This window comes from Euleptes europaea, chromosome 8 (assembly GCF_029931775.1).
Source record: "Euleptes europaea isolate rEulEur1 chromosome 8, rEulEur1.hap1, whole genome shotgun sequence".
In the NCBI taxonomy this organism is placed as follows: domain Eukaryota; kingdom Metazoa; phylum Chordata; class Lepidosauria; order Squamata; family Sphaerodactylidae; genus Euleptes; species Euleptes europaea.
The window spans coordinates 54,066,079-54,077,482 of NC_079319.1; positions in this window are offsets into that span (position 1 = coordinate 54,066,079).

Here is an 11,404-nt window from a genome sequence, read left to right on the forward strand (position 1 = left end):
AACAGTCTTCTGAATTAGTTTTGCTCATCTGCCTATTCTTTACCACATTCTTTTTTTTTTTTTAATCTTATTGGATTTCTAGAGACCTCCCATAGATATAGAAATAAGCAAGGAACATTGGCTTCAGGACGATGCAGAACTGATTGTGAATGTTGTTTGGGATTTTGTTGGAAGAGTGGAAGCTGCTTGTTGGACAATAATAGTAGCTGCATTTTACAGCCTGTCCCAGGTCCTCTATAAGAGCACATTAAGGCAGTCTGCTTAATAGTGTGCTTGGAAGCCCTCAGGTTGGCCTTCTCCCAGGTGTGTTGTGTTTATATGCCTGTAACTTTTTATTGTGTTGTTAAATATTTTACATATACATTTTAAACGAGGTTTGAATGCCTTGATGATCACTGGTTTGGAGACCCTGTGTGGGTGGCTGATTGTGTATGCCGTCAAGTCACAGCTGACTTATGACGACCCAGTAGGCTTTCAAGGCAAGAGACGTTCGAAGGTGGTTTGCCATTGCCTGCCTCCACATGGGTTGAGAGAGTTCTGAGAGAATGGTGACTGGCCCAAGGTCACCCAGCAGGCTTCATGTGGAAGAGCAGGGAATCAAACTTGGTTCTCCAGATTAGAGTCCGCCACTCTTAACCACTACACCACGCTAGTTGGGTGGAAAGGCATAGAAATGTTTTAAACAAAATAAATAATAAATTCGCTTAACACTCATAGGGTGTTGTGCTTCTGAGGACTGGAAGCTCAGATTTCTTCTGTGGCCTTCCTGCAAAGGCAGAGTTTGCCCCATTTTTTTGTATGGAGGAGAAATCCAAACAAGAGCATACAAATTTGGGAAGTAAATGAAAACCTGGTTTGGATCTAGCACTGGGTGAGAAAGGGGAAGTCCCAAATCATGCGCAGCTGCAAGAAACGTGAAAGGCACTATGTGGTAACCCTGGCTTAGAGACTGAGTGAAAACATTTTAGGGTTGGATCCTGCATTTAGGGTGAGGACTAAGCAAATGCTGAAGAGTCTGGAGCTGTTTCAGTGAATGGGTTATGTCTCTTTCTCTGGATGAAGATATAGAGCCACTACACCTCTCTGAATGGAAGCCTTTTCAGTGGGCTGTCTCAACTCACAGTGAACATATTGAAAACTGGTCCATGCTGACTTCCAAATGTGTCTGGTTACAGCAAAGATGTTGTGACAAGCTGCCATCACTTTTAACCACAGCACTGTACAAGCACTCTTATTGGAGCAGGCTGGCCTTTTCATGCAGCTGCCAGTCTGAAATGATGTGAGGAGGACCCCACTGGGAAACAGATGTTACTATAGTGTTTGCCAAGCTTCTTATAAAGGGGCAGGGGGAGGACACATTATTTTTCCTGATTTAAAATTAGACGCACACTTTTCATACACCTGGAAATTTTTATTTTGCTGCCAAAATCTAGTAGTTTTGTAAAAAGTGAACTTTGTATTTTTGCAAGGAAGTAATGATTGTGTTTAACTGTAATTTCCACCTGATACCTTAATTTAAGGGCTGCTGTGTATTTTACTAGAAATATTCAAAGTTGCAAATTCTATTGCTGGGCAGTTAAGTAGAGATTGTGGTCAACTGTGCAACCTTTATAGATAGAAGAAATACAAGTATTTATTCTCTGGAGCTCCCACGGGACTCTGCTCTTGCCTTCTTGAAAACGGTCACCAGTTCCCATGCTGAAATACAGAAGAATGACCCATCTTCAGAGGTCACCTGATGGATCTGTGGGAATTGCTCTTCTAGATTCATCTCCTTGCTGGAAGGGGAAATGCCCAAAGCACAGACTTATGCATCTTGCTCTGAGGGGGGATAACTGGCATATTCCAAAATTCCCAGTGCAGATATCAGGAGGTATGACGCTGCCTTAAATATTTCTCACAGCACATTGTGGTTCTCTCATCCAGTTTGGAAATGACTGCACTGCTGAAAGTCACCTTAGAGAAAGTTAAGCAAGTCCTGCACACAAGTAATAAAGATCCATAAAATGAGTCATCGTGAATCTTCTTTTAACAAAGTCAATAAATAGGATTCCATGCCCCCACAGCTTTCTGCACTCCACCTATTAACAGTGATTTATGCAGAACTTCCAATTTGTATTTCGCGTCTGTCACCAATGTTGGTTGGAGGATGATGAACATAAAAAAGCCAAAGCCTCATCTCCTCTATAACCACAGTAATGTCTTTTGAAAGCTTTTTCAAACTCTGCTTTTAATCATTCTAAACACTGAGCTAGACTGCAGGCAAACAACTTGTAGAAGAACCACTGGGTCACACAGGTGCCCCCTTTCTGAATGAGATTTCCCCTTCTCATAAAGAAGTCCTCCTGGGATTGTAGGAAGATGTCCATGCAAGTTAATTTCACAGCTTTCCTCCATCAATATACCTTCTCCAAAAATATCTCATAAAGCAATATTTGCTTATTAGGCTATAAAAATAAGTAAAGGTCATATGCTAATTTGACATTTTAAAATCAACCTCAATCCTTTCATTAAAAATAAGTTTGATTATAACATTCTGTGATATAATCTAAATTTGGGGTTAGAATATATCCTAATGAAGCTGTCTTTTCTAATAACAGACTATTGGAACACCTGTCACTGCTACACATTTTTGTCCAACCATTAGTCCAAGAACTTTTTTTTAATGACTAAATGCAGCCTGGACCATATGCAGTAGTTACAAGATAGCATACTGGAACGTGTGTGGAGGGCTTTTTAAAAATCGCACTCAACTGACCACAAACAGCACTCACCTATTTAGATTTAGGAGAAAAGTGCTTCTAGGGCAGAGGATATGGTTTCAGATCCAATGCTAGTGTGTTTGACTATGACTGGAAGATCCAGGTTCAAATTCCCCTCAGCCATGAAGCTCACTGGATGACCTTGGGCCAGTCATGTTTTCAGCATAAACTACCTCCCAATGTTGCTGAGAGATTAGAACTGAGGGGGAAAGACCCATCTATGACACCATAAACTCTTTGGAGAAAGCAGAACAATAATGATAGACATTTCTGTTCTACACAAGTTATCAATCACATAATCTATTAACATTTTGGTAGGTTACATTCTTGGCTTTGAAAAGCACGACATTCAGACTGGTACATTATTTTCCTTAGAAGAAAAGGTCTAGTCTATTATTCTTATTTTTTCCTTGTATGAAGGGACACGGTCTTCCTTCTCATCAAATACAGGAGCACATCTGACCTGGATGAAGAATTGCTGATCTTCTCCAGCAATTCAATGGATGGGGAGAAAAGGCACCACTGAAAGGGCCTCTTGGCTGGGAACACAATATGATCTTTTAAATTCATTCCCAATTTCATCTCCTCAACCAGGGAAAGAATGTCATGACAGTGAAAAATTAAGGGGAGTGGATGTTCAACTACCATTAGGGTTCCCCCCCCCCAATGCTTTTTAAAGCCAGAGTGACACCTCTGCCTAAAAACATTGGGAACCATACATCTTCTATTCACTAATGTAGGATGGGCCTAAACTAGAAGGTATATTGCTGTGCTCTCTTCAGGAGCAGAAGAGGTTCAAGAGAGAAAAGTAATGCTTAGAAGAACAGAATTCATCAGGCTCTGAAGCTGTGAGACATCTTTCAAAATGGTATGAAAGCATGACTTTTGTATTAGACCTTAGAAATGGCTTGTACAAAACAGAAGATGTTCGACATCTTTCCAGTATAGCATGAAAGAAAAACTATTAGTTTTTTCTTGCACTATGGCTAAAGTTGACTCCCAAAACAGCTCATGCTATTACTACTACAACCCAATTCAACTGATGTCAAATACAAATTGACTGTGGGGAAGGGGTTCTCATCTGAGCTGGATCTAACTATGTAAAATGGGAAACACCACTCAGAAAGGCAAAGAAGTTATGTTTTGTGAAATGGATACAGCACTGAAGAAAGAAGTGCAAATTGTTACTGAATCCATTGTAAATTAAAGTTGCAATCTTGTACACACTCTGTTAAGACATGCTGAACTAAGGGAGTGTACTTCTAAGTAAACATAGGTCCACAAGCAAGGGTTCTTTATCTGACATAATCATAAAGCAATAATTTAACAATGGAATTACATTACTTATAAAGACTTGCGCCAAATCTGGAGAAGTAAAAAAAACCTTGGCATGCTCAGAAAGACTTAAGGACCCAATTGGGCTCCCTCTACAACTACAAAGTATATCATGGCTATTCAGGGAGTCTCAAAAGTAGTCTGCAATGTGGCAGGGTGTACAAAAGGAAAAAATAGTCCATGATTCCAATGGGAATATCTAGAAGAGCTTTCTGGATAGTTACTATGTACTGCATCCCCTGGTTGCTACAAGGGAAAAGGCTGCCTATATGCAAGTGGGAGCCCAGATACACGAACTCCTCCCCGTTATTAGTTTGCATCTTTCAAAACAAAAACAAGGCATTATTTTCGCTTTGATGGTCTTCGGAGACAATATAAGAAAACATTTCAAATCAAGCATGCACCTAAAACAAAGAGACCTGTAAATAATGCATCAAGAAAAATATTCCTGAAATTGATTTTTTATTATTAAAGGTACAAAAAAAATCAATTTGTAAACTTCTACGGCTTGTTTAAAAATGTAACAGCACACTGAACAATCCGAAGTTTATCCAATTTATTGCAGAGATTTATTCTTCTCGGTCTTAAACAGCGATTTCCTCTTGAAGTATCCGTTTAGATGCCGTTTCAGTTGTCCATACAGACATATGGTAATTTTTATTAGAGTGGCTTTTTTTAAACCTTAAATCAAGAGGAGGGCATATGCATTTGTCATTCTAAAAATTATTGTCATATTCATTGTGGAAAATCGTTTTAAGCAAATGTAAGGATAAATATTTACTCAATGAAATTTAAGTCCAGTAAGTATGTGCAGAGGAACGCACTGGCAAACCACCTCTGTTAGTCTCTTGCCATGAAAACCACAAAAGGGGTCGCCATAAGTCGGCTGCGACTTAACGGCACTTTACACACACACAAGTACGAGGGAGGTGGAAAATAAAGGAATTTCCAAGTCCAGCAAAGGTGGTCCCAGTTAACTTCCACTGAAGCCAATGGAATAAGCCAATCACAATTACTCCAAGTCCTGTTGCATTCAGTGTGACACAGCCATAATTAACTTTAGCTGGACAGAGGCTTTTAAAAACTTTTAAAACCGTATAAAGTGGCTAGCAAGAACAGGTGCCTTAGAAATATTAATAATTTTCAACTTTAGCCTTAGTTTACAAATGAAAAGGCACATTCAGATATAAAATGGAAAACAGCTGTATGATGCAAAATGGAAAACAGCTGTATGACTAATTATACACAATACAAAAGTTTAGATTTAAAATCTTTTGGGATGCACATGGGAATGAAAGTTCCTTGTTGTTAACTTGGGCATGTGAGTATTCTTCATATATTATGCAACACCATTCTAGTGGGCCATAATTAGTATGCTGCAACACAGGAAATGCATACCTATTGGGAAACATATGGTACTGAACATGCACTGATTGCTCAAATATATTTACCCTTTCTTCTTTCACTTAGGTATACTCACACTGTAATTACTTTGCAGGAAGATGTGTGTGTGGTAGTTTCCAATTCACAGAAATCCCTACAGCCCAACTCCAATAGACACATACAACTCTTTGAGGACTGGCTGTTTATACAGTAGGCCAAACTACTAAGTTTCACAAGTTGATTGCAAAAACATGATCAGACTGCCACCAGACCCACCCAATTCCAGTCATTTTTTTGTTTGCTCTGCAGTGAAGCAATCCATATGCTGAAATTTGAGAACTTCATTGCCCCAACTGGTCCACCCAGGCTGCAAATTCCGAGCAAACAGCTCCAAACGCTCCACATCTGGTCTGGTATATTCTTTCAGAATCTCTGCAGGAAAGGGAAAGCCATAAGAATGATGATAATGAAGCACTAGAAGGTTTTTTTTTTTTAAATCAATTTCCCCTAAGCTGTAGGGAGATGGAAAAAAGTATGTTTCATTAAAAAAAAGGAGAGAGCAAATTAATTTCAAGGATTTCATCAGCCAGCTCCACTATTTATAGGCAGAAAGGCATATGAAATAAACGACCTTGAGAGTATGAACAATACTGTCAAAGCTTTCAGTCATTCTGATTTATCGGTATTCATTTGGAAACAGGGAATGAGGATTTCAGCACCTCCATACATGACCTTTGAGTTTTCAATATTGTTGTTCTAACATCTTGTCTGGGCTTTTTAAAATTCAGGGACAGCTATATGTAAAGTATGTTTTTAAAAGTCCTCCTTAGAATTGAAAATTTTCCACAGAAACAGAAGTTAAAAGGGGTAACCCAAGACATGTCACGTGCCAACTCATTTAATTGACTACCAGAACAATGATTAGAATCACAGGTTTCATGTCTGTGGTTTGCTTGGGTACATCTGTTCTTAAATCAGTTATGTTACCCTGGTTTCCCTCCAAGAACCCCCGAAATTATGGTTTCAGTGATCATGCTATTGACCACTTTTTCTTGTCAAGTTTACAAGTTTACAAGTCTGTCAGTTAGTTTGACAGGTGCAGGTTAGATCTGGTAGATCTAAGGATGATGTAATCAGCCTGGAAAGTACATGGGGAGCTAGAGAAAGCTGGCCTGATCCAGTTAGAGCCAGGTGGCTGATGCAATGCAGTAGCAATGCCAGGATAATTGGATATCTACTGTGATTGGTGGCTGCAACCACCAGGTGTATATATTGAAGTGAAACCGCAGTTCTATGCGGGATGTTATGAGCGGAGAGTGTGAAAGGAGTATCTGTGAACAGAAGGCCAGCTTTGGATATAACCCAATTATTTCTAAGTACGTATATTTAGAATTTTCAAGGATTGCTTTAGAGGGTTCTTCCTGTTTTACATTAGAGTCCAACTATTGCTCAGGGATTGTTTTTTACTATACAATCAGCATGTCACCAACTGTTCACGAAATGCAAATTTATTTTAAGTTATTTAATATGTACATTAGTGGCCCTCAGTTCTGATCACATTGCCTACCTCTTGCAGTATTAGTTTCAGAACTTAAACATTAAGAAATGTATATAGTCATATATAAAAATTAGACTGTATGTCTGGAACAAGCTAATATCCAGCTTAGAGGAATTAAAAATGTACAGGTTGGTGGGAATTTGAAAAGCCTTCATGTTATATGTTAAAATATATCTTTCACTAAAACTAGATCCATGAAAAGCTTCAGTGATTGGCAACTTTACCTCATAAATTTCTTATTCTACCCACCCTCCCTGCTCTAGAGATCCCACTACCAGACTTTGTTTTTCTCCTCTCCTGACTACTTTAGTTTTACCTGCAAAACCAGGTACATCTCCACTGCCACTGCCATCTCTTCACAGAAACAAATTGCTAAAGTTTCCTTCCTTGTATAAAACACCACTGTTGGTAATTTGTTTTTACACCAAAAGCGGGAATCTCTTCAGCAGGAAGACTCGACAATTTAATAAAATTTAACATTTACACAAGACTTAGCAGGTTTAGAAGAGCCTTGAAATCAGTAATTTAAGAGAATGGAGAGACCCTCTTGCCTGTGTTGCTTCTGCTTCCTAACATAGCCATGGCAGAGTGATGAAGCTCCATTCCTGTTTTGTCTAGCCTTAATGGCTGGAAGCCTTTGGGGGGAGGGGAGAAAGAGGGACCAAGTTGCACTTGTACTCCTGCTACCCCTGGTTTGATATAAGGCGGTACTAAGCTGGCTGCACAGAAATTCACAGTCTCTTCTTGGAGAGAGTGAGAGCATGCCAGCCACCCGGATGCCACAAGGCGGTGCAATTTGGCGCTCTGAATAATGTCAGTCAGCAAGTGCTATGGGTTAAAAGCAAGGAAGATACAACAGATCGCTGGGTTGATTGAGAACAAATGTGCTTTCAGATAAATCTCAAGACTTTACACTCTTTTCAGGTTTCACATTAAGGATGAAGCTTCCCATGTGCACTATTCAATGCAATACAATGCTTAGCTGCTGTTTGACACATTCCTTCTCAGGATGTTTAAACAGTGGAAACAAGATAGGGTAATTCTGTCCCACATTAGGGACAAGGACAGAATGAGGAAATGGTAGGGTTAATAATTAACTGAGCATAAAGGTCTGCTCTTATGACAGACCAAGCTCAATTTATGCTCCCATGCAAGGACACCTTTTAGAAAAATCCAAAACATACAAACATTTTGGTAAAGTATTTTATTTCTTTCGTGTCTTTATAAACAGGATATGGAAAGATCTCACCACCGCAATCTTTTTCAGTGCGCTCCCAGTGAAGAACATATGGGGCTGAAGGGCATATGCAGAGCTTTCATCTCTGCCTTCTTGCTCTCTCCCGAGCTGAAAGCCCAGTAGCTCAGGTGAGAGTGAGATTGCCAAGGGGGCTGCATGATGGATGGGCAAAGGTCCTGAACCTTTCTGTCAACTACCAGTCCCCTGTATGTCTGTTTAGAGCAGCTAACAGCCAACACAGACCCATGGAATGCTGGAAGAACCTGATGAGAGAGGAGCGTGGAGAAGAAAATCTGTAGAACTGTCACGTTTGAGTCAGATAGGGTTTGAGCCTCCAGAAAGTGAGACTGAAAGGATCCTTTCTCAGGAGGCTGTTGTCTCAGAGCTTGGCCTTTGGAAAAAGCAGGCCAATTTAGTGAATGCTTTAGGAGACTGTACCTGTTCCAGAGCCTAGCTTCTGGGGGAAATTGTGTAAGTATCTGGCGTTTCTCAGAGAAGCTCACATTTACTGTATATACTCGGGTATAAGCCGACCCGAGTATAAGCCGACCCCCCAAATTTGAGGCCAGAAAAGGGAATTTCTTATTGACCCGCGTATAAGCCGAGGGTCAATAAGAAATTCCCTTTACCGGCAATGCTGCGCTCTAAAATGGCGGCCGCCATTTTAGAGCGCAGGGCCCCTGCCCCAGGTCGCCCGCCCGCCGGCCTCCCAGGCCCTCCCACCCCACCCCACCCCCAGTGCCATCCAAGGGGGGGAGGGGGAAGAGCCCCTGAACCCCCTACTTACCGGGAGACGCGGCAAATCGGCGGCGGGGCCTTCCTGGGCCGGCAGGAGGCCTTTCCAGGCCCCTGCCGGCCGGAGGAAGGCGCTTGGGCGGCGGCGGCGCAGCCGGCAGGGGCCTCCTGCTGGCCCAGGAAGGTCCCTGCCGGCAGAAGAAAGGCGCCCAGGCGCCTGGGCGGCGGCGGAGCATCCGGCAGAGACCTCCTGCCGGCCCCTCCAGGACCCTGCCGGCAGGAGAAAGGCTCCCTGCCGCCTGGGCGGCGGCAGAGCGGCCGGCAGGGACCTTCTGCCGGCCCAGGAAGGTCCCTGCCGGCAGAAGAAAGGCTCCCGGGCGCCTGGGCGGCGGCGGAGCAGCCGGCAGGAACCTCCTGCCGGCCTCTCCAGGCCCCTGCCGGCAGGAGAAAGGCTCCCGGGCGAGGCTGCGAGCGGTAAGTTCCTCCCTCCCTCCTCCCTCCTCCCCCCTCCCCTCTCCTACCGTATTGACCCGTGTATAAGCCGAGTTCGGCTTTTTCAGCCCTTTTTTTGGGCTGAAAAACTCGGCTTATACACGAGTATATACGGTATACTGTAGGATTCCTAAAATTGTGGAAAAGCTAAAGATTCACCTCAAGAATTCTAAAAGCTTGACTGAAAACTGCTCTGTAAACCCAGGAAATGTAAACTGAAACATAATTGAACAAGCCCAGCAAATGCTGGGTGCTGCACATGTAAATACTCTCAAGCCTCGTTTCTGAACATCCTTACTCCCCTGCCCCTATTCCAAAGGTTATTGTCCTCCACCTTAATAGGTTATGTGAATTTACCATCTCAAAAAATCATATAGTTTTTCCTCGCAAATGAAGATTGGAAAACTACCTTAGCAGTTGGTTCTTGTGGGTTATCCGGGCTGTGTAACCGTGGTCTTGGTATTTTTTTTCCTGACATTTCGCCAGCAGCTGTGGCAGGCATCTTCAGAGGAGTAACACTATGCCTGCCACAGCTGCTGGCGAAACATCAGGAAAGAAAATACCAAGACCATGGTTACACAGCCCGGATAACCCACAAGAACCAATGAACTCTGACAGTGAAAGCCTTCGACAATACCTTAGCAGTTGCTAAATATTTAGCTGTGGTGATTGCCTGTAAGAGGGTTGGATTGTGATAGGTTCAAGACCTTTGAGTAAAAAGAATAAAAACTCCCCTATCCTAGGACTCCCCTATCCTTGTTTCCTTCATGTCTCATGTGAAGTCCTAGGGAGGGCAAGGCATTTCTAGAATATAACTCAAGCAGTACCAAAGGGAAGAACTCTAACACCATCATAACTGTAGCAGGAAACAAAACCATCTAGGCTGTTGTAGATTCCTCCATGTGTACTTAAGAACTCATTTAGAAGCCACTTGGGTTCAGTCTGTCAGATGGAGGTCACCACACTGGTGAAACTTCACATCATGCTACCTCTATTCACATATAATTTAACATGCCAGTCTTCACATCCTACAGGAGAGCAAGCAGGCAATAAACCATTACCATCCCACTGTGGGTCACATCTCACTGTGACCACCTTGCCTTTTTCCTGGGTGGTTTACTGTGGTGACATACTCTCTTCTCTGTGGCCAGTTTGCTGTCCTCTCAGTAACCAACTGGGATGGGAGTGCGGGGGCTTTGGAGAAGGGGGGATTGCTGGAGAGGTTTGCAGCTTATCAGTCCTCCAGGCCCTCCAACAGCAGCCGTTACAAGGTGCAAACCACCTACCAACCACAAGCCATACTGGGCAATGGCCTTACCCTTTTCCTGGATCATGGGGTGGGTGCCAGATTGAAGAATGCTGCTCAGAAAAGTCACAGGTGACTGCCAAGCCACTGAGAATCACCGATTCAGAGCATTTAGCAAGTATTTATATGGCTTGGCCCACAGCTTTCATAGCTGGGAGATGTATACTTATAAATCATATCAAATTAATGATATATTTAAGATTTACATATAAACTTAATGCATCCATTTTATTCCAAAATATAAACATTTCCTATCCAAAGGAATAACATTTGTTATTAATAGCTTAGCCTTAATGTCTTCCACTACAATATATGTCTAGTGGCTGATGCTAAGGTATTAATCAGGCAATTGTACATATAAAAGGCTAAAGTATCAGATATTAATATGATGAGTAAATGATATTGCTCAGAGATCAAGGAATAGGTCATATCAGGTAAATTATTCTTTTCAAAATATTTGGGTTTTAATTTACTCGAGACAGATATAGAACTTAAAATACTTTATTATTTCTTAAGGAATATGTTTAAAAGACAAATGAAATTTCCAGAAAATAGTTTTTTCTCTTACAAATGCAAAAATTTAATGTGCTGAACAA